Source organism: Bos indicus x Bos taurus, chromosome X (assembly GCF_003369695.1).
Source record: "Bos indicus x Bos taurus breed Angus x Brahman F1 hybrid chromosome X, Bos_hybrid_MaternalHap_v2.0, whole genome shotgun sequence".
NCBI classification, from domain to species: Eukaryota; Metazoa; Chordata; class Mammalia; order Artiodactyla; family Bovidae; genus Bos; species Bos indicus x Bos taurus.
Genome location: NC_040105.1, coordinates 85819887 through 85840722, shown reverse-complemented (window position 1 = coordinate 85840722; position 20836 = coordinate 85819887). Strand labels below are relative to the sequence as shown.

General features: G+C 46.3%; 1 protein-coding gene across 1 annotated transcript in view; it reads left to right on the top strand.

The window, feature by feature from the left end:
* RTL9 (retrotransposon Gag like 9) overlaps positions 1 to 20836 on the top strand; it is a 149956-nt gene that overhangs the window by 120872 nt on the left and 8248 nt on the right. Inside the window, exon 3 of the mRNA XM_027534272.1 lies at positions 17926 to 18071. The gene's annotated coding sequence lies outside the window, so the exon portion shown is untranslated. The remainder of the gene's footprint in view (positions 1 to 17925; positions 18072 to 20836) is intronic.

Here is a 20836-nt window from a genome sequence, read left to right as displayed (position 1 = left end):
TAAACATTCCAACGCCTCCCCAATGGGCTTATTAAATCTGAGTCCCTGGGAGTGGGAGCTATTCATCCGTGTTTTTTAAGAGTTCCCCAGGTGATTTCAGTTGGCAGTCAAGGCTGACGACTACTGTTCTTCAAGATGAAGTCCCAACTCTTCGGTCCTGTCTCCCCACGCTCCTTCTATCCTCCTTCTAGAATCATAGGGAATCATTTACACTTCTCTGAGGCCACAGTCTCTTATCTCTGAGCATCTGCACACATCTCCCCCCTTCCCGCCCCTCCCTCTCCCCCCTGATGCCTTCTTGTCTACAACACAGAGATCAGAAGACACCTCTACAGAAGAGCCTTCCCTGATCCCCCCTCCCTGTCTGGGTGAGATGCCTCTCCCCTGAACACCCACAGCATCCACATTACAGCACTTTCCCCATCATCTCGTTATTCTCTGCTTAGTTGTCTGCTTCCTCTAGCAGCCTGAGAACAGGGACTCTCAAGGACAGTGCCTGGCACATAGTAGACGTGGCATGATCTTACACATTCTATGCCCTCTTCCTGGGTTGCTTGCCTGTACCTTGTCCATGGGGTGAATTCCTATACCACCTTCAACATGCAGCTCAGATATTGCATCTTGGTAGAAATCTCTGAATCCCCTGTCTGGGTTAGGGACTTTTTCTCTGGGTTCCCACAACACTCTCACCTTAATCTGGTCCTGGCCCTTAGCACATGGGGTGGTCATGGTCTGTTTACTTATTTGTCTCCTTGCTGGGAGCAGCTTGAGGTCAGGGGTGGGGCCGTGTGCAACCCCAAATCTCAGCCCCTAGCACTGTGCCTAGCACATCTTATGTGCTCAGTAAACATCTGGAGAATGGGTAACTGAGTAATGTGAAGACCTTTTCCTTCTCCATGTCTGCTGTCACTATTCCTGTCTGGACCATGGTTGCTTTATTGCAATAGTGCCCTGACTAATCCTCATCTCTGCTTTCTCCAGTCCGTCTGTTACCTGCCTCCCCCACCACCACCCACCCAGTTTCCCACGTGGCTTTCTAAAACCACAGTCACCACATCCCTCTTGGACTCAAACACTTACAGTGATTCCTCATTGTCTGCAGAGCAGATATCAGAGTGGCATTCAAGGTCCTTCCCAACAGTGCCCGTCTTTCCTGCCATACTCTCCTCATTGCCCTATATATAGGACTGGTTATACCATTTGTGGGTGGGGTCTGGGGCAAAATGAAAATGTAGAGTCCCCTTGTAAAAAATGTATTCAGATGTTCAAGACAGCAACAGCAGCACATTCAACCAAGCATGGTGGGGGCCCTTGTGAGTGCTAGGTCCTGTGCTTGGGCACAGGCCTGCCCCTGCATATAGCCAGTGTGCTGGCCGGATGAATTCACTGTTCCCTGAACTGCTGTGTGGGCTCATTTTCTCCATAATGTTGGTCAGGCTGTTCCCATCTCTTCTACTGCTGTCACCACTCCAAAGCTCCTCTTCCCCACAGATCTGCCTCTTCCCTGTCCTTTGGGTACCTCCTACCATTTCAGACCACAGTAGTTTCTACCACACAACCTGAGAGCCATGATTATTTTTCTGTATGTAGTCATGTCTCTGTACTGACTTTTAAGCTACTTGAGGGCAGAGATACTCTTGTGTTCATCTTGGCAGTTTCTACAGATCTAACAAGTGCTTCGTACTCATCTCAGTCAATTGACTGACTCAGGGAAAATATGGCCCAGCTCCAGTAACCAAGTGTGCCAAAAAACATTAGACACTGAGAACCTGACTTGAGTCCCTCGTGATTAGCTGTGTAATATTGAAAGAGTCACTTCCTTCAAAGCCCTAGCTTTGCCCTCTACAAAAGATGATACTTTAATTATTTTCTGCTAGTATCTTGTCCTCTGCTAATGTTTTCAAAATCCTCTTTTGTTTTTTAATGCACCTAAAATTTTTAAAAATACATATTTTATATGACATAATTGCAATATCTGAATCTTGAGGATCTGATTCTGTTTCTGTTTTTTCTGGCTTCATGGTGTGCTTTGTAATTTTGGATTATGAGTTCATGTTCAGCCAGACTCTATTGATGGGAATCCGGAAGCAGATGGAAGGTGTGTTCCTCCAGTAAGAATTTGTGTTTGCTTCTTCCAGGTGCTTCAGGGCATTGTTAACCCAGCAATACTTTGAGTGAACTGTTTATTCCCAAACACAAGAGCTGTGCCTTATTTGTCTATATGATCCAAGCTTAGCTTGTAGATGCTCAATGTGGATTTGTTGATTGAATGGATGAATGAATAAGACCTCTATGAGTTTTTTCCGAAGCCCAATAAGAACTCTAATCTCTGGTGGTAACAAAGGACAGTAGGTGCATTAGGAAAATAATTACTAACATTTATTGAGTACTTATGTGCCAGGTATCATTCTTAGTGCACCGTGTGTATTAATTCACTTGATTCTCACTATAACACTGTGAGGTAGGTACTATTGTTGTCTTCATTTTACAGAGGAGGCTCAGACAGGCTGAGTAACTTGGCCAAGGTCACACAGCTAGTGAATGGTGGAACTCAGATATGAACCCAGAGATACATCCCACCCTGAAGATACATTTAACCACCATCTTATATTGAAGGAGAGAGGAATAGTCATGACAGTAGCAGTAAGAGTAGAAAATTTCCATACTGTTGGAGGGAACTCAGGAGTCACCCAGGCCACACCAGGCATGGAGGGAAACATGGCATAATCTTGTATCATCAGTTAACCCTTGTATGCAGGCTTCCCCGCCCCAGCTAGAATAGGAGCAGTTTGAAGGCAGGAACAATGGTTTACAACTCATTGAAATGTTTCAAAGATATTTGCTGAATGAACAAATGAATTTAAAATTCATTTAAGTAAACACATGAATCCTTTAAATAAAGTATATCACATGTTACATGTCAGACAAACTGGCGATAAAGATTTCACTTTACTTTAAAATTTGAAAATGCCTAGATGTGACCATAACACAGTCTGGTACAGTCACACCTTACATTTGTCTCAGCGCATGCCACTTAGGACCCTTCGGGAAAGAAGGAAGAAACTTGGATTCCACCTTCATAGGCCCTGAGGCTGTCAGGAACCAAAGGCCACTGTATTTGTAACCCATCCCTTTGGCTGCTATCCAGATCTAGGAGGGCCTGAAGGAAAGAGGGGCTTTATTTTCTCTTGTCCTTGCCAAGGCTAGGAAAGAATTTGAGTGTGGACTCTCAGTAAACATTCTGGGTCTTCCCTCCAGCACTGGTCTGATGGAATGAAATCCCCAGTCTCTACCAATCTTGGCTCAATATTTACCTGGGGGTTTGCAGTGAGCCTGGGGACAGGGTTCCAGAATGAAGAGGAATGGAGTTGGGGAGTGAGGGGAGGGGTGTGTGTGTGTGTATGTGTGTACTGTGTGAGGAATGGCAGGCGTGGGGTGGGTGGTACCAGGTTGCAAGGCAATGAGAGTGAGGTCTGGACAGAAAGTGTTGGAGAAGAAATAACTCCTTAGTACATACTGGTTCCCTTCCCAGGACTTCCCCTTGCTGAAACAACTTGCCTGATCCTCATGTTAGAAGCTCAGATTGAGGCAGTTAGCCACCCAGGTTCCCAGCTTGACTTTCCTTATGGGTGTGTGTGGAGGGGGTGATGATTAAGAGGGTGAAGAGAGGCTCTGGGAATAGGAGTTTGCCCCATGACTGTGCTGATATATTCATTGCCTCTATCCTGCTAGTGGACACACAGCAAGCCCTTCCCTCTCCTACTCCCTGGGCAGACCAGGACTCAGTGCTAGAAAACCCTTGGGGACGTCATTGCCAAAGAATGTAATATGGAGCCCGTTGGATCTGAGGAGCATGAGCAACATTCAGGCAGCTGGCAGGGTCTTGGCTGGAAAGAGATATGGAAGTTAGGAGCATGTAGGTGAGAGTTGAAACTGCCCAAAGGGAGTACATAGAAAGAAAAGCAGAGGAAAGGGCTTGCGGAGGTATTATGGTCTGTGAAGTGGGAACAGGACATGCGAGTCATAGGTTTGAAGAGCCTTCGTGTATTCATCCATCCATCCATTCATTCAACGTTTACTGAGCTTTGTGCCAGATACCAAGTTTGAAGAAGAAGTTGGGGATTCAAGAGGGAGAAGGGTTAAGAGGGGACCCCTGGGTGGATTCAGATGAAGGAGAAGGGAGGGGCAGAGTTGCTGGGTTCTCTCCTGCTAGGAGAGCAGGTCTGTTAACACAAAGCTGCATCTGCCTCCCAGCCTGCTCCCCCACCCCCGCACCTCCTCCTGTCTTCTCATCCACACAAGCCACATGGTGGCTTTCTATTGCCCTGTACCCCTTCCACGTTCTTTCTGGGCACTTAACTGTGGCGCCAGCAGCACCCCTACTGAGAGCTCAGGCAATCTCCAGGGGCGGGCTGGTAGGGGCGGTGTGGGGAGGGATGACAGTTTGGAAAAAAAGAGCCGGATGGAAAAGGAGCTGTCTGTCTGTCTGTAATTAGCTCCAGCTGCTGTTGCGCGGCAGCGCTGGGGGCGTCAGGAGTGTGAATGCATGCGGATGAACCTGCGTGCGTGGCTCCTCATTGCTATCACTATTTTTCACCGTCTTGTGTGCTGGCTTCAGCCTCGCAGCTCTGCAACCTCTCCTGTCCCCGAAGGTCCCAAAGGACAGAGTGTTCCACAGACAGCACCAGCTTGAATCACTAACGCTGCTAAGCAGAAGGACAACAAATCTAGGCCCCCATATGTCCTGGATACACGAGCCCTTGCTCTCTCCCTCCACCCACGCTTCCTGAATGTTTCCTACTGACTGAAGCCCAGCACTTGAAATTAACAACACCTTAACTTCTGGCAAAGAGCTTTCACAGCTGGCAGGCTGTGCCTCCTCAGACAGCCAGAGGGGCAGCATTTTACAGGTGAGGACCCCGAGACCCAGGCAAGCAGGGAGATTGGCGCAGGGTCACCTGGCCAGTTGGTGGCAGAGCTGTGTCTGGGATGCAGGTGGCCAGTCCCCAGCAGGGCGCTGCCAAGAGGGCTGATACCGGGTGGCGCTGGCTTTGCTCTCTGTGCTCCCGAGAATCTGGAAATCACGACTCCAAGACCTGGCTCAGCAACTGATGAAATCTAGGACCTCTGAGGCTGAGTCCAGACTAAGAGCTTATTTAGAGCCTGCCGCGTGCCCACCACTGAGCCAGTGCTTATGGTGGCCTGAAACAGGGGTCCAGCATAGCCCCTGCTCTTAAAGAAATGACAACCTGAATGGAGAGACTGAGCTTAGATACTAAGTCCAAAGGAATCCCAAGGGCTTCCCTCTTTTCTGCTAACCAGTCTGTTACCAGGGACCATAACTCAGAGACCCCTGCATTTACCTCCCTCCTGACCCAGCCCTGTAGAGTGATGGGTAGCAAGGGCTAAGGGTGAAGGATAGGGAAGATGGGGGAAGAAAGGAAAAACTAGAGTTCCTTCTAGGTGTCAGGCAGTGTGCTTGATACATGTTATAAATATGTCATCTAAATGACATCTATATCTTTATACATAAACACATGCATACCTAACCTGACTCTCATCCATATAAAGAGTTTAAGACAGTGTCTGGTAGGTATTAATAGAAAGCACCAAGAGGATGCTAACTATTCTTCCTTCATATCATCGCCATCTTCTTTATCATTATCTACATTATCTCAGTTAATCCTTCTAACTCTGGGAGGTAGCAACTATTCTTTTCATGATGCACCTAAAAATAGGGAAGCCAAGAGTTTATTGTATTCAACTGAGAATGCAAATGAGAACCCAATACCTTTGTATTGGTAGCCTTTGGGGACCTCTCCATCTCGCAGGACTAATGGGGCACACATAAATACTCATGGTACAGCTGTGCTGTGGTCGAAGGGAGCAGCATCACCCGGGCACTGATGGTAAGTGATCTGGTATCCAGAAGTTAGGTGGGCTTTTCAGATGAAGGACATTTGAGCTGAATTTTGAGGGATGGAGGATTTGGCCAGGAGGAGCAGTGGAGGGAGGGGAAGGACATTTGGGCAGAGGGAGCAGTATTTGCATGAAAGAGCCTGTTCCAGAGGGCGGGAGGATGGTTGGGGTGGCGTGGGGGTGGTGGTGGGGGTGATTGGGGTTGGGGTGGTGCGCGATTGGCAGCAGCAGAGGGGGTGGAAAGGTGGTTGGGAGCAGCTTATACTAGGCTTCGTTGGCCAGCTGAGTTTTGCACCTTGTTCTGTGAGCAAAGGGGCTCAAAGTGGGTTAGACCGATTGGGAAGCCATCTCAAGGCATGAAGTGGCAGGAGCTCTGGCTCAGGAGTGTGCAGTGGGAGCAGGAAACCATTCCAGGGACATGTCACAGAAACCACAGGGCTAATGTTGTGGAGTATTAAGGAGAGAGAAAAGGTGACAATGACCCTGAGCTTCCAGCTCGGGCCCCTGGTGTTGCTGTTTACAGAGACAGGGTTGGCAGGGGCATGAGTGGGGACAGGCGACAAGTTCAGTGGGACTCGTAGGGTGTGGGTTGCCAGTGGGACTTAGTGGACATACCCAGCAGGAAGTGGGGTGAGAGCTGAGGGCTGAGAACCCACCAGGGTCTAAGTGGCATTAGCTGACCCTGTGGGACCGGATGGAGTATCTCTTGTCCCGTTTACTCCTACAGGACAAGGGCTGGGGACAGAGCCAGGGGAGCCCCAGCATGAAAGGGGTGTGATGGCGGGGACACTGGCCCAGGGTGAGAAGACACAGCCCCTTCCAGAAACCCCGTCCCTTCTCCTCAAGACCAGTGTCCCTTTTCCATGGCTATGCTCCCACCAGTGAAGGGAGGTGCTCTGTGTGCAGAACTCATGTCACACGGGGGTGAGCCATGGAAAGGACAATCACTTCAGCTTTTGGGTTCTTTGGTGGGGCGTGTCTTCTGATGAAATCCAATAAATGAACCACCAGGGATTTGGGACAGAAAGGACAAATGCAAGGGCTATATGATGACAGCTGGAGCATTCAGTGCAAACAACCGAGTATTCAGTGCTGCAGAACTGGAAGCACATTCACGAGGGCATTTCTAAAGATCTACTCTGTGCAGACTACCATGGGTCTCCTAGGAGCCCTAAAGCTTCAATTAGACCTAGTGGGTCCCCTAACCAAATCCCATAATACCATACATCTAAAGCCCCAAGTTAGTCATGAAAGTTTCAGTTACACTCTGAATGTAAGAGACCCCAAACTGCCATCTTGACAGATATTTGATTTATTGTTAAATTCCTGGGACCACATCAGTAGTGGTTCTGAACACTTTACTCACATGAACTCACTTATTCCTTATGAATATTATAGACCCTGTTTGTGTGTGTGTGTGTGTGTGTGTGTGTGTGTGTGTTAGTAGCTCAGTCGTGTCTGACTCTTTGTGACCCCATGAACTGTTGCCCACCAGCCTCTTCTGTCCATGGAATTCTCCAGGCAGGAATGGGGTGCCATTTCCTCCAGGGGATCTTCCCAAGCCAGGGATCAAACCCACATCTCTTGCATTGCAGGTGGATTCTTTACCGTCTGAACCACCAGGGAAGTATATATACATATACTATATATACATATATAAGTATATGTATATAAGTATATATATAATAGTAACAATATATATAATATTAATAGTAACAATCATAGCATATCATGTTTCCTGAGAACTTAATGTAGGCCCAGCATGGTTCTAAACACATTAGACGAAATAATTCCTAATTCCACATGCACAACACTGTGAGGGGGGTGTTATTACTATCTCCATTTTACAGGTAAAGAAACAAATCACAGAAAGATTAAGTTGCTCAAGGTCATACAGCTTATAGGAGGCCTGGGTTGTGAGTCTAAGTCTACCAGTGTGGCTTCAGCATGCTATTAACCACCCAGGCCTTCTGTGTGCAGTTGCTTCAGTCGTGTCCAACTCTTTGCGACCCCATGGACTGTAGCCCGCCAGGCTCCTCTGTCCATGGGATTCTCCAGGCAAGAATACTGGAGTGGGTTTTCATGCCCTCCTCCAGGGGATCTTCCCCACCCAGGGACTGAACCTACATCTCCTGCATTGCAGGCAGATTCTTTACCACCTGGGAAGCACCAGGCCTTCTAGAGCCTCTAGTAGCTCAGAACACCTCTAGATAAGAGTTCTCTGTCCATTTAGCACTTCAGATTGGTAGCATCAATGATTTTGATCTGCAGTTCAGATATTTAAAACTGCTCCGGGTCTTTGTGAAAAAAACAAAAACAAAAACAAAACCTAAGAGCTGCTGCCTGAATGAGAAGTCAGGATTCAGAAGACATTTACACATGCTTTCCTGGGTAAGAGAGTCAGGATGGAGGCTGGGGCTGGTTATAGGAATCGGAGTCCAGCGATCTTCCTCCCCATCCCCTGCCCTCATTCCACAAGATGGAGCACCACGTTTCTTAAGGTGTGGCTCAAGGAACGCTTTTTAAACATGCAGATTCCAGGGATGAACCCCAAGCCCAGACACTCTGTATCTCTATGGAGATTATAGCTGGAATATGCATTTGAGCCAACTCCTGGACTGAAGTAGTTCCACAACTGGTCTCACTTAAGTCTCTGAGACTGGAAGCCTGTCTGCTAATTCTACAGGTACCCAAAGTGTGGCTAGGGGGGCTTCCTCCGCAGCCCCCTTGCCAAGCAGAATCAGGGAGGGCTTGAATGCAGAGAGCACGCTGAGGGCATGCCTGCACAGAAAGCAGAGCTCTTTTTTGCCACCACACCCCTTGAAAGAGAGTGAATCCTCAGGAGTGGGCGGGGAGGGGGAAGAGAGGAAGTGAAGGAAATCCTCTTGAAGCTGAAGCACCTTGGGGCCCAGACAACGGGATGTCCTGAAGGGGGAGGGAGGATGGGAGACAGAGGTCGGGGGTGTGTGCTGGTGGGTCAGCAGCCACAGGATCAGAGAGCCACAGTGTGAGTGGCCATGGCTAGGTATTGATGCTGCAGTTGCAGTCAGCTTTACAGGAACCAGAGATTTGAAATTTTAGGTGGCACTCCTTTCCTTTTGTTGAGTGCTTGGAGTGGCTCGGAAACCTGGGTTTGATCCCTGAGTCGGCAAGATCCCCTGGAGAAGGGAATGGCAACCCACTCCAGTATTCTTGCCTGGAGAGTCCCCATAGACCGAAGAGCCTGGTGGGCTGCAGTCCATGGGGTTGCTAAGAGTTGGACATGACTGAGCCTCTGTACTCTCTAGGGAGCTTCACCCTTCTGGACCCCACCCTCCCAGAAATAACTCCAGCTCATCACTAGGAAAGGAGTAGCAAAGCTCAGTCTGTGGTTGAGGAAAGCCAAGAAAATGATTGCATGGATCCCTAATGCTGAATCTGTCTAGTTAGCTAGCTGGGGGGTGGGGTGGATATAAAATCAGTGAGAGGAAAGGCTTGGGAAAGCTCTCATCTGGTGGGACCGGGAAGCAAAGGAGGAAGAGAGCTACTTTAAGGAAATGGTAACCCTGATGGTGGTAGATCTGCCCTGGGCAGGACTTCCTGCTGCTGTAACCCATTCTCAGATGATGGTTCATACAGCAGAGAGCTGGAAATCTTAATCGTGGCTGATTTTTGTGAAATATTTATTTCGTACCTGGCACTATGCTGGGCCTTACATGCATCACCTCATTTCATGACACTCTTTGATAGATCCTACTAATATTGTGCCCATTTTACAGATGAGGCTGAGAGAGGTTATATGACTTGCCCAAGGCCATGCAGCTATGGAGTGGCAGAGCCAGGATTTCAGCCCAGGTAGTCTTACTCCCAAACTCTGTTTATTAGGCCCTAGGAAGGGTGTAGGGATATGGGGATGCCTTCCCCTGGGCCTGTGGTTCTGCATGGGCAACCTCTCTTTGCATCTGATAGCTTCTGGTGAACAAGGTGAGTGACTGTATCTATCATGAATTCCCTTGGGTATGAGTTCCCAATCCAAGGAACAGGTCGGGCAGAGGCTCCAAGGCTAAGTCCCTATGTGATCCGCTCCTTTGATCCACCCTCTTGGGCTGGAGAAATGCCGGGGCTGAGGGGTCCCAGAGTATTTGATCTGTTTGATTCTTTGTACCAAGGCCTCTTCACATTTTTGAGAGTCCCTAGTTCAGTGGCTCAGGCAACTGAGCCCGGGGGTGCCTTTGCAGGGAACCCTTCTATCTCCTATCCCACTGTAGCAGATGAGCTCCTTCCTCTTCCCTGTCCCCAGGTTCATTAAATGCGTCTTTGTCTTGTTACCCAAATTCTGAGTCTCACCTTTAGTAAGTTGTCTTGTACTTCACTTTCATGAGAACTTTCCCTTTTTGCCAATGGACTCTCTTGGTCCTTTTGGCCTTGACCTAGGTCCTGCTTCCAGCTCCTGCTCTGAGGTTTATCTCTGTACCTACAGTAATCTCATGTTCCTGCACTCTCTTCTCTCTGCTATCAGAGTTGCCATCAGGATGGGATACATCCAGGTGAGTCTTAACAGATTGACCCTCCCAAGAAGTTGGCATTTTAACTGGTGTCAAAGCCCCATATCAAAGAAATTATGGACTTAAGAATTTTCAAGCCCTTGGGTGGGGATAGGGAGAGATTTGGAAGGGCAAGGGAATGTTCTTAATACTCCTGGAATACCATGAAGTAGACATCAAATTCAGGCTACCACCAGGCCAGAAGCTGGCTTATTTTTTTTAGAATCCATCACATCGAATGAACTCCCTCCTCTCACTCACCACTCAAGGTTTTGACTAAAAAGTCTTCCAGATAATGAACTTCTATGATGCAAGCATCATTTTCTCAGAGCTCTGTTGGAAGGACTGCTAAGCTCCATGAGTTACCAAAGACCACACAAACAATAGTAGTCAAAGCAAAGCCAAATTCCTCCTGAGACTAGTTTCTTTCTATAACCTGAGAACAAATCCAATCTCCACCCTAGACAGGGTGATTTTCCTCTTTTCATTTCTCTGGCACTGATATGAGCCCTCTTCTCCTCTAATCTTCCTCAGACTCTTAGCAGAATACAAATGAGAAGCAGCTGATTTTGCCAGGCTGAGAAATTGAAAGTAGCCAGTTTTGCTTTTTCTCTGCCAAAGACAGTGTTCCTTCTGTGCTGCTATATACGGAAAAAAGGGCAAGACCTTCTGACCTTGTTATGTTCTTATTCATGACCCATCAAGTCATTAGGAAAGCCTAGAGGGACACTGTTTTTAGTATGGATCCTGGTAAGTTTATCCAGATAATTTCCTATCAAAGGCATCCCTCACACTCGCCTCCAAACATGTCCTGTGCCCTAAGAATGCTTTGGTGTTGGGGCAGGTAACAGGGGTGGGCTCTGTCATCTAGGACTCTTTGGAGCCCTCGTTTGAGCTGCTTCAGGGACTGACAAACTGGCTAGAGACTATGTCCAGTGTCTCAGGAAAGCAGTAAATAAAAGCTCCTCCTTTCCTGGGGAGCCCATGTCTATTTTGGCCTCTCTTTCCATCAGACTGGGAAGATGTTGAAAAGGGCCATCTCGCGGCAGAGCAGGGAGCTTGCAGTGTGGTGGCTGCGTTTCTAATTGGGCTGACTATCAGCCCAAGCCCCACTGCCCTTTTCAACAGAGAGGAGTTGCTAAATTCTATTTCAACTGTCCTGTTTACATCTTGCCCCGTTTCAGCAATTTGCTTTGTAAAAGATGGAGAAGCCAGCAGTGACTGTACCCACAACAGTAGCTGAGGTCACATTTAAGAAATTCAAATGCTCAGGGCGCGCTTCTCCCATTAAGTCCAACTCGAGCCATTGGATGTGCACAGCACTGCTCAACAGAAGACCCCCGAAGGCTGTGTGGCATTTCTAGTATGCTGGGGGTTTGGGAAAGAACGAAAAGGCATTTTCATTTTCCGAACTCAGAAGCACTTCCGGGGGTGGGGGAGGGTGTCAGGAATTCTTCCAAAGTCATGGGCCTGCCCACACCTGACTGATGACCTACCCCAGGCCCTTCCCTCCCTGCCCCAAATAAAAGACAGTATGAGTGACAACGAGCCCCGGTACTTACAGGTGCAGAGGATTTTCGGACAGAAAAATGGAGAAGGCAGGTTCCTGAATGCCTGCTGAGTCAGTTGCATCAGCTTAGGAGGTGATGATTGTAAAAATAAGATGTTTGGAAAGTCTTGTTGCCCTCTCCTCTTGTTTTTTTCAGTCCATATCCAAACTCAGATCACCCCCTCTACCTCCCCAGGACATCTGTCTTTCCTGGCTGCCTGGCGCCTCCATACCCCTTCTCGTGAGGGTGCTGGCAGCCACACTGCCTCTTGGAGCCTGTGGCCCAGCAAGGTAGTCAGGCTCCTGGGATTAGGCTGGCAAGAATGACTGTCCTCCAAACGATCAGCCCAGAGGAAGAGAGAGCGCAAGCAAACCCGAAAACAGGTCCAGGATGGAGAGCTCCTAGTGCTGAGCGTGTTTCTGGCGTATTCCGAAAGTGGCATCCACAGCAGAGAAAGTGTCCCAAAATAGCTCAGGCTGCCAATGCCTCGCTGAAACCTGAGAAAGAATTGCTGAATTCAAAGATCTGGGTCGCTGTGGGTGTGTGATCAAAGTGCGGATTTGTTGGTAGGAGGAACTCGAGCCATGAGCTTAGGAGAGACGTGAGGTCACCTGGGGCATGGCCTGCCTTCTCTCTTCCAACTTGGTTAAGTGGCTGGTGGTGTCAGAAAGCTCCCCTGTGCAGAGTTGGGGGCTGGCAGGAGTTCCTGGGGATGCTGTTCTCATTCCCAGGTCTCTGATGCACCGACAGTATGAAATAGCAGTGCTCTATTTTCTGCATTTCCAACATGGGAACTGATACTGTGCAAAGGTTTCTTTAAGATGCTGCTCCATAACTGATGTAATTCCCCTTCCAGTAGATTTTTCATTTCTTTTGACCTTTGACAAAATAAATGTCAGCGCCTAAAAAATCAACAGAGAGGGGCAAACAGTAGGGTCTCTGTGATTTTCTTGGGATTTGAGAAATCTCTCCTCCCTGGCTTCTGACTGGATGGTGTTTATACAATGCTGCCTATGGTACTGGGAAGGCTGAGGTCCACTCAGTCACGTGGTCTCATTTTGATATTTGCAAGATCTTGGGTCATTCTCCTTTAATCAGGTGTGTTGAAATTTTAGGATTGTCTGCAGAGAGTGTGGGTCAGTATGTGAAAAGTATAGCACACATCTCCCTTGGATCAGCCTTGGAGTTTAATAAGAAAAACGCAGAGCATTTGGTTTCTGGCTCTAGATCTGCCTGTCTTTTGCTGAGTGATCTGGGACAAGTCACTTCTCTTCGCTGGATCTCAGGGTAAAATGAAGACAGTAATCCCCATTCTAATCCTAACCCAATGGTGTCTGACTCTGCAACTCTCTGGACTGTAGCTCACCAGGCTCCTCTGTTGATGGAATTTTCCAGGCAAGAATACTGGAGTGGGTTGCCATGACCTCATCCATGGGATCTTCCCGACCCAGGGATCAAATCCATGTCTCTTGTGTCTCCTGCAATGGCAGGTGGGTGCTTTACCACTAGCACCACTGGGGAAGCCCCAGTGATATCAATAGTGAAGATTAATGCCAAGGGTCACAAGAATGCTACTAGGGGGAGGGTTTGTCTCTCTCAGTATTTGACGGCAGGCTTCAGTTCCTTAGGGGACCCTGACTGGTAGCCTGTATCAACACGCCTACAGTGAGCCCAGTGCATACCGCAGCACTAGGCACTAGGGGCTTCATGCATAGGGGTCAACGTTATGTCCAGTTCCAAGCTGTAGGACTGTCGATCAGTTGCTTAGTGCCCAGGAGTTCAGTTTTCCCATCTGTCAAGTGGGTATACAAATTAATAATAATACAGGTCTACAATCCTCTATCTGAAACCATTGAGACTACATATGTTCTGGATTTCATGAGTTTTTTTTTTTTTTTTTTTTTTTTTTATATTTTAGTAAAGCAATATGGTACCTATAACATATATAATACCCCTTGTGGAATCTGGGGCAAGTATTCTGTCATCAATCACACTAATATTTCTCAATGGGATAAATGAATAGCCTGGGCTTCCCTGGCGGCTCAGACAGCAAAGAATCTGCCTGCAATGCAGGAGACCCAGGTTCAATACCTGGGTTGGGAATATCCCCTGGAGAAGGGAATGGCAACCCACTCCAGGATTCTTGCCTGGAGAACTCCATGGACAGAGGAGCCTGGTGGACTACAGTCTTTGGGGTTGCAAAAGTTAGGACATGACTGACTGAGCGAATAACACACAAAACAATTCAGGCCCAGTTTGGCTACCATATGAGCTTGCCACAAAATTTCAGTTTTCAGAATCCTTTGGATGTCAAAAAGCCAGGTAAGAAATTGTGGACAATGAAAGAAGCTAATGTTTCTTTGGGCTTCCCTGGTGGCTCAGCAGTAACTAATCCACCTGTCAGTGCAGGAGACCTGGCTTCAATCCCTGGGTCAGGAACATCTCCTTGAGAAGGAAATGGCAACCGACTCCAGTGTTCTTGCCTGGGAAATCCCATGGACAGAGGAGCCTGGCGGCTACAGTCCATGGGGTTACAAAGAGTTGGCATGACTTAGCTACTAAACTACGTTTCTTTAGTGTGTGCCATGTGCGAGGTATGGTTCTAAGCAGTTTGTACACATTGACTGATTTAGTTGGGCCAATAACCCTATAAGGTGGGCATTATTATTATCACCATCATGCCCATTTTACAGATGAGGAAACTGAGGCTCAGAGAGGTTAAATCACCTGAGCAGAGTCCCAAAGCCAGTGAGGGGCAAAACTGGGATTCTAACCCAGACAGTTCAGCCTAAGAATCTGTGCTCTTAACCATCTTCTGTACAAGCTCGATGGGGTTAAAATGAGGCTTCAAAGGCCCACAGGGGCCAAGCAAGTCACTGTGAAAAAGTCAGTGGCTGGTGGGTACTGAGGCAAAATGGTGAGCCAGTGGTCCATCTACAAGGAGCAGCTTACCCAGCTCCACCTGACTGTTCCCATCTCAGAACCAGGATCTGAGTTTTCTGTTTTTCCCGCATTATGTAGGTGAAATCTCCTGACTTTCGAATGTTAGCAATACTTTAAAAAATGGCAAAAACATTGTAGGGGTCAAATAAAATCCTTCTACAGTCTGAATCCAGCCTGTGGCTGCTAGTTTACAGACTCTGTGATGAGGAAATAGATGTGAAAGAGCTTTGAAAACTGAAGAACGTGTTCTAGACACAGACAGTCTCATTCTTAGGGTTAAGGTATTCTTTTTTTTTCCTTCACCGTGTCTAGTTTTTTGAAAACTGGTATTCCTGGCCTGATGGAGATGAAAAGTAGGAATTAAATAGAGACTTCGGTGAACTTGAATGCTTCATTCCTTTGGCAGGCTGGATAAATGAGAAGCCTAGGTGTACTGGATGGGCTAAGCCTCAGAATTCCTGCCACACCCACAGGCCCCTTCTAAAGAGTTTCCATCCGCAGACCCTAGCCGAGGGAAGGAGCAGTTTCTTATGAATAGGTGGCTATGTTTGGTACCCACGTGACCCTGCTTCTCCCTGCCAATAGCCGACTGAGCCAGGAGAGGGCATCTGATCCAAGAGCAGTCACTCTATAGGCTGGCAAGTTGCCTAGGAGGGAACGTGGGATGAGAACTTTGCCCAACAAGCACAGTGGTGACTAAATTTGGACCAATGAGAGTCTCTCGCTTGGGGAGCTTGAATACCAGACCTAGAAAGAGTGAGCAGTTGGCAACAGGGGCAGAATACAGGCAGCAGGGCTCACAAATAAGCAGGCCCAGGAGAGGTGACTGAGCTTCAACTAGGTGCCAGACCCTTGACGCATGTTTTGTGTTTAAAACATTCAAAGATCCTGTGAGGTAGGTACCGTTATTATCCCTGTTTTACAGAAAAGATAACAGGCCAGTGCTGGGAGTTGGAATCCTGGTTTATTTGATATTAAATTCAGGATGGAAGGGATACATGTATACCTGTGGCTGATTCATATTGATGTATGGCAGAAACCATCACAATATTGTGAAGCAATTATCCTCCAATTAAAATAAATTAGTTAATTAAAAATAATATCCAGGGTGTCCAGATCCCTAAGCCAGCTGTTCTTAAACTCTAGAGGGTTTCAGAATCACTTGGGTCAAAATGCAGATTCCTCGGCCTCACTCTGGACCTACTGAGTTTGACTCTCTGAATGTGGAGCCCCACCTCCCAACTCTGCATCTGCATTTTAACAGTCCTCACAGAAGAATGACTAATGCAAAGGGCTTCCCAACCACACTTAGAGAAATGCAGTTTGAGGGAGTATGGCAGGTACTGTAAACTGCTCTGACTTCACCTTCAGAAATAAGGTCAAGGTCAATAGATGAGGTCAAAGTCCAATTGACGCTCTTTGGGAAATAGGGCTGATTCTACAAATATGAGGACATTAGTCTGTCCTCTTTTCTAATTCAAGAAGTATCCACTGACACCAGTTACCTGAGGAAAGATGGCAGGCCTGAGATGAAGGCTCAGCACTTTGTAGAGAAAAACCTACCTGTTCTTCAGCAGGCAGAGCTCATAGCAGCCATACCGTCACTAAGCATTTTCCACAAAGAGCACACATTGCAGAGACTTCCGGTATTGGCAGCGAAGAACAGGAGAGAAAATGCCCAAAGGCAGAGACATAGACTATAAACCATGGGATTTAAAAATGTAAATCTACTTCCTAGGCCAAACATAGAGATTCTCCTCAGCGCTAGAATAGTTGTGTAAAAGATCCATCTATGCTCTTCTTCACACCATTGATGAGAGGATTGAACAGGATGGGACCAAAGTTAGAAGCTGCCTTCTAGATTGTTGTAGAACCCCAGTCTGGCTATAGTATTGAGCCAATTGAGAATTCATTTGCCTTTAGGAACTCTCCCTGGAGAGACCAGTAATAGTCTGAAGGCTGCTTGGAGTGTCTCAAGTCAGAAACTGGTTTGTGAGCCAAATGCTTAATGGCATCAGGCAAATATTCCTACAGGACAGTTGGGTGGTCCAAGGGATGGCAAAAGTCAAATGTGCTGGCCAAGTCCTGCCCAGCAGGGCTTGAATTTGCACTTGGCAAGTTCTATTTCTCTCATGCTCCTTTATGTGGACACTTTATGTATGTTAATATCCTCATTTAGGCTAAGGTCAAACTCCGTTCTTCCCAGTTCTGGCCAGAAAGATTTCCTGTCTTACAGGTATCTGATCTTATCTTTGTTGATATTTTCACTGTGAGGGATTCCCTAAAGAAGGTCTTTGGATAAATGCCCATCCTCCAGGAAAATTATTGCAGTCCTCGGGTGCAATGAGAAAGCCTGAGGACGATGTAGCCAGTGTTCTGTAAAGCGAAACCTATTTCACTGAAAGAACTGTCCTTTATTCTGAGATTGTTTGCTTCTCTTTTTGTGTTTAAAGAAAACCCTTTCTAGGAAATGATAATTTGAGGTTGTTTTGTCTTGCTTGTTCCTTTATTTGGAGAAATAAAAACCTGGCAACCTACTGTCAGTCTCCCCAGATTTTTGGTTTGTGATAGCTGCCAGTCTTGGGAACCTGGCTTAATTGGTTTCAGTTCTGCTAGAACCTCTAGGTACCTTCTATCACCACTTCCATTCTAAGTGCTTATAAATTACCTGCTTCATAATCTGCGGCAGAATCTCTCCAAGGATTGACATCAAGCTTACAGCTCTGGAGTTTACAGTATACTGGTCTGTAGTTTCCTTCTTTAAGAAAATTGGGATGCTGCCCATGTGCAATCCTTTGATATCCCTCCTGTTCTCTCCGATTGCACAGGACGGCAGCTAATGCAAGGCAGTTCCGTTTGCTCTTTTTATAATGTTTTTTTCCCTATAGAGTTGGACATGCATATACATGTTGTTTGGGGAATTTGCAGCACATCCAATGAAAGTGTAATTCCCAACTAACAGTCAAATCCTTCTCTTTGGAGCTACCCAGAACACACCTACCCTCTCTTCCATATGACAGCCCTTCAGAGACTCGAAGACAGTGTGTGACTCTCCTTTGAGTTAAGAGCACCAGCTGAGTCAGACAGTCGCGAGTGACAAGCCCAGCTTCACCCCCTCTCGGCTGTGGGAGCCCAGGTGAGTTACTTGATTTTATTTTCTCTCCACTTGTTTTTTTTTTTTTAAGCTGATTTATAAAATTAGGGTTAAAAAAACCACTTCATTGGTTTGTTGTGTGATAAATGATGTGATATATGTAAAGAGCTTAACCCAGTGCCTGGCAGAGTGAGGATTCCGTGAATGCAAGCTCTTTCCCCCTTCGATTTATAAAGAGCCAGGTGGGCATTTTAAGCATCAAGGCTATTGGAGAAGTGGGGTGAGCAATGGGGTGAGGGAGGTGGCAGACCCTCAAGTAGATCAAGTCTTTCTCTACCCTGAGGTTGTCTCTTTTCTGTTATCTTAATGCTTGCTTGCTAGTGCCGGCAGGGAGAGGCTATCATGCAGAATCTCAGGAAAAGTTTATTTTCAAGAGCTGGAGAGCTATTTGTTGACATATTGAACTGTCTCTTGTTTATTCTTATTTCCCTGAGCAGCTAGCCCAAACTCAATTACCTTTTGTGAGGCAGCAGGCATGTGACACTTCCTACTAGCTGTATTGATCAATGTAGACTGGGCCAGACGTGAGAGATCTGAGATGCTAAGCAGCAGTTTCTGGGCTTTTCCTTCCTTAGTAGGCCTCCCCTCTCTGTGTCTATAGAGACACTGGCACGAACAAAATGAAAATCTGGGACCCAAATGGCCTGAGCCTGCAAGCACTCTTGCTAGATAGCCACCTTAGAAGATGGCTGATGATTAATGGTCACAATGAACCAGAACTTGAACTCCTGGATGTCCAGAGTCAGAGTGGTTTTCTAACAGGAGCTCTTTGCACACCCTGGGTTTTGCAAGCAATTGCATGATATGAACTCCAAATGCCATTGCAGCTAGAAAAAGTTTGGAAGGAGACACACCCAACTGTGAACAGACAGAGGAATGGAACTTGAGGGGATGGGGTGGGGTGGGGTAGGTGCAGGACTGGCTTTATCTGTAGGTAGGATTTCAAGTTTTTATCCTGAGAATATATTCCTAGATTACTTGTGTAATTCTTAGGCATAAATAAAAGTAGAAAAATAAGAAATTGGATTTTTAAAAAGTAATGATAAAAAATAAAATAAGCCATTAGAGACAGTTTTCAGAGGTCACTACTGACCAAGGATCTCAGTGATACAAGAATTAAGCCTATTGGAGGAGAAAGGTTACTTGGGTGGGGAGATGTTGGGGGCCCTTAGAGAGAGGAGAGGAGAGGGCTAGAGATAGAACTGTAGAGGAACATACCTTTTAAAAGAAAGAAAAATATTTTTTTCTTCTAATACAATAATATTTATATGGACAGATGAGAGAATACAGCTAAGAAAAACAAAAGTAAAAATTCTCTTTAATCCAGTCACTCAGGTATGGTCACTGTTAACATTTTGGTATACATCTTTCCAAACTGTATTTTTTTTCTCTGCAAAAGTATACATATTTATTTTATAAAAATAAGATACTCATTTTCACTGGACACTGGAGATGTACAATGATTTGTTTAATCATTCAGTGGATTGGGTTCTAATGCTGGCATTTAGGTAATTTCCAAGTTTTTATGATCATAAACAACAGTGCTTTCTGGCTATGTGACCTTGGCAAAGCTAACTAATCTCTCTGTGCCTCATCTGAAAACGAGAGTGATAATACCTACCTCATAGGGCAGCTGTGAGCAGCAAATGAGATTTTGCATGTATAGTGCTTAGCACAGTGCCTGGCACAGTAAGTGTTAGCTGTTATTATTAAGTATAATAACAATAATAATAATAATAATTGTTGTTGTTGGGTTCCCTGTGAGTACTTTTTGGTTTAGGGTAGGGGGAGAGTGACTGGAAGTTTTCCCTTTGAGTAGTATACTACAGTGAGTTCTGGAGTCAAATGGAGCTGTATGGTTTTGGTCATGTCAGTTCACTTCACCGAGACTCAGTTTTCTTATCTGTAAACTGAGAATTAAAAACACCTAGCTTACAGGATAGATGTTGGGATCAAATGAGAGAATGCATGTACAACCCTCAGCGTAGTTCTTGGCATGTAGCAAGAGTTCCAAGTCAGTTGGTATTATTATTATTACTATTATTATTATCATCACAATGATGATTCAGCCATTAGTGGGGGTAGGAAGAGCACGGTGGTACTTGGGGAGTGTTTCTAATCACTTGTCTGTTTACCAAGAGAGGAAATTAGTCTGATTCTGGAATCAGACTAACTTGGGCTCATATCAGGGCTTTGCCATGTGCGGGTTCTATGATATTGGTTACAATTTCTCCAAGCACCTCTCACCATTTGTAAAAGAATATATTATATACACACACACATATATACAATAAAACTGAATCACTGATGAACACCTGAAATTAACATAACATTATAAATCAATTGTATTTCAATAAAAAAGAAAATTGAAAAAAAGAAAATGAAGGAAAAAATTTCTAAAGCATAAAATAAATGGGAATGGTATTACTGCCTACCTTGCAGGTGTGGCCATGAGGTGTGAAGGATATAAAACAAGTGTGGTGCTTAGCCTGAGTGCCCAGGTATTGTGGGGTGATAATTATCTTTGGTTGTTGGAGCATGGGGAGGTTTATAACAAGCTGAATGCCTCCCCCCAGCCCCTAGATTCTGAGTCCCTGGGGTACTTCAACTTCATCTAAAGGCTTTGCCCTATTCGGGGCTCAGGGATCATTTCTGCCCTTAGTATAAGGGTTGGAGGGCTCCTTATTCAGAAGGCTCTGGCAAACCTTTTTGTTAATTTTACTCTGATCTTGTGCCCCAGTTCTAGA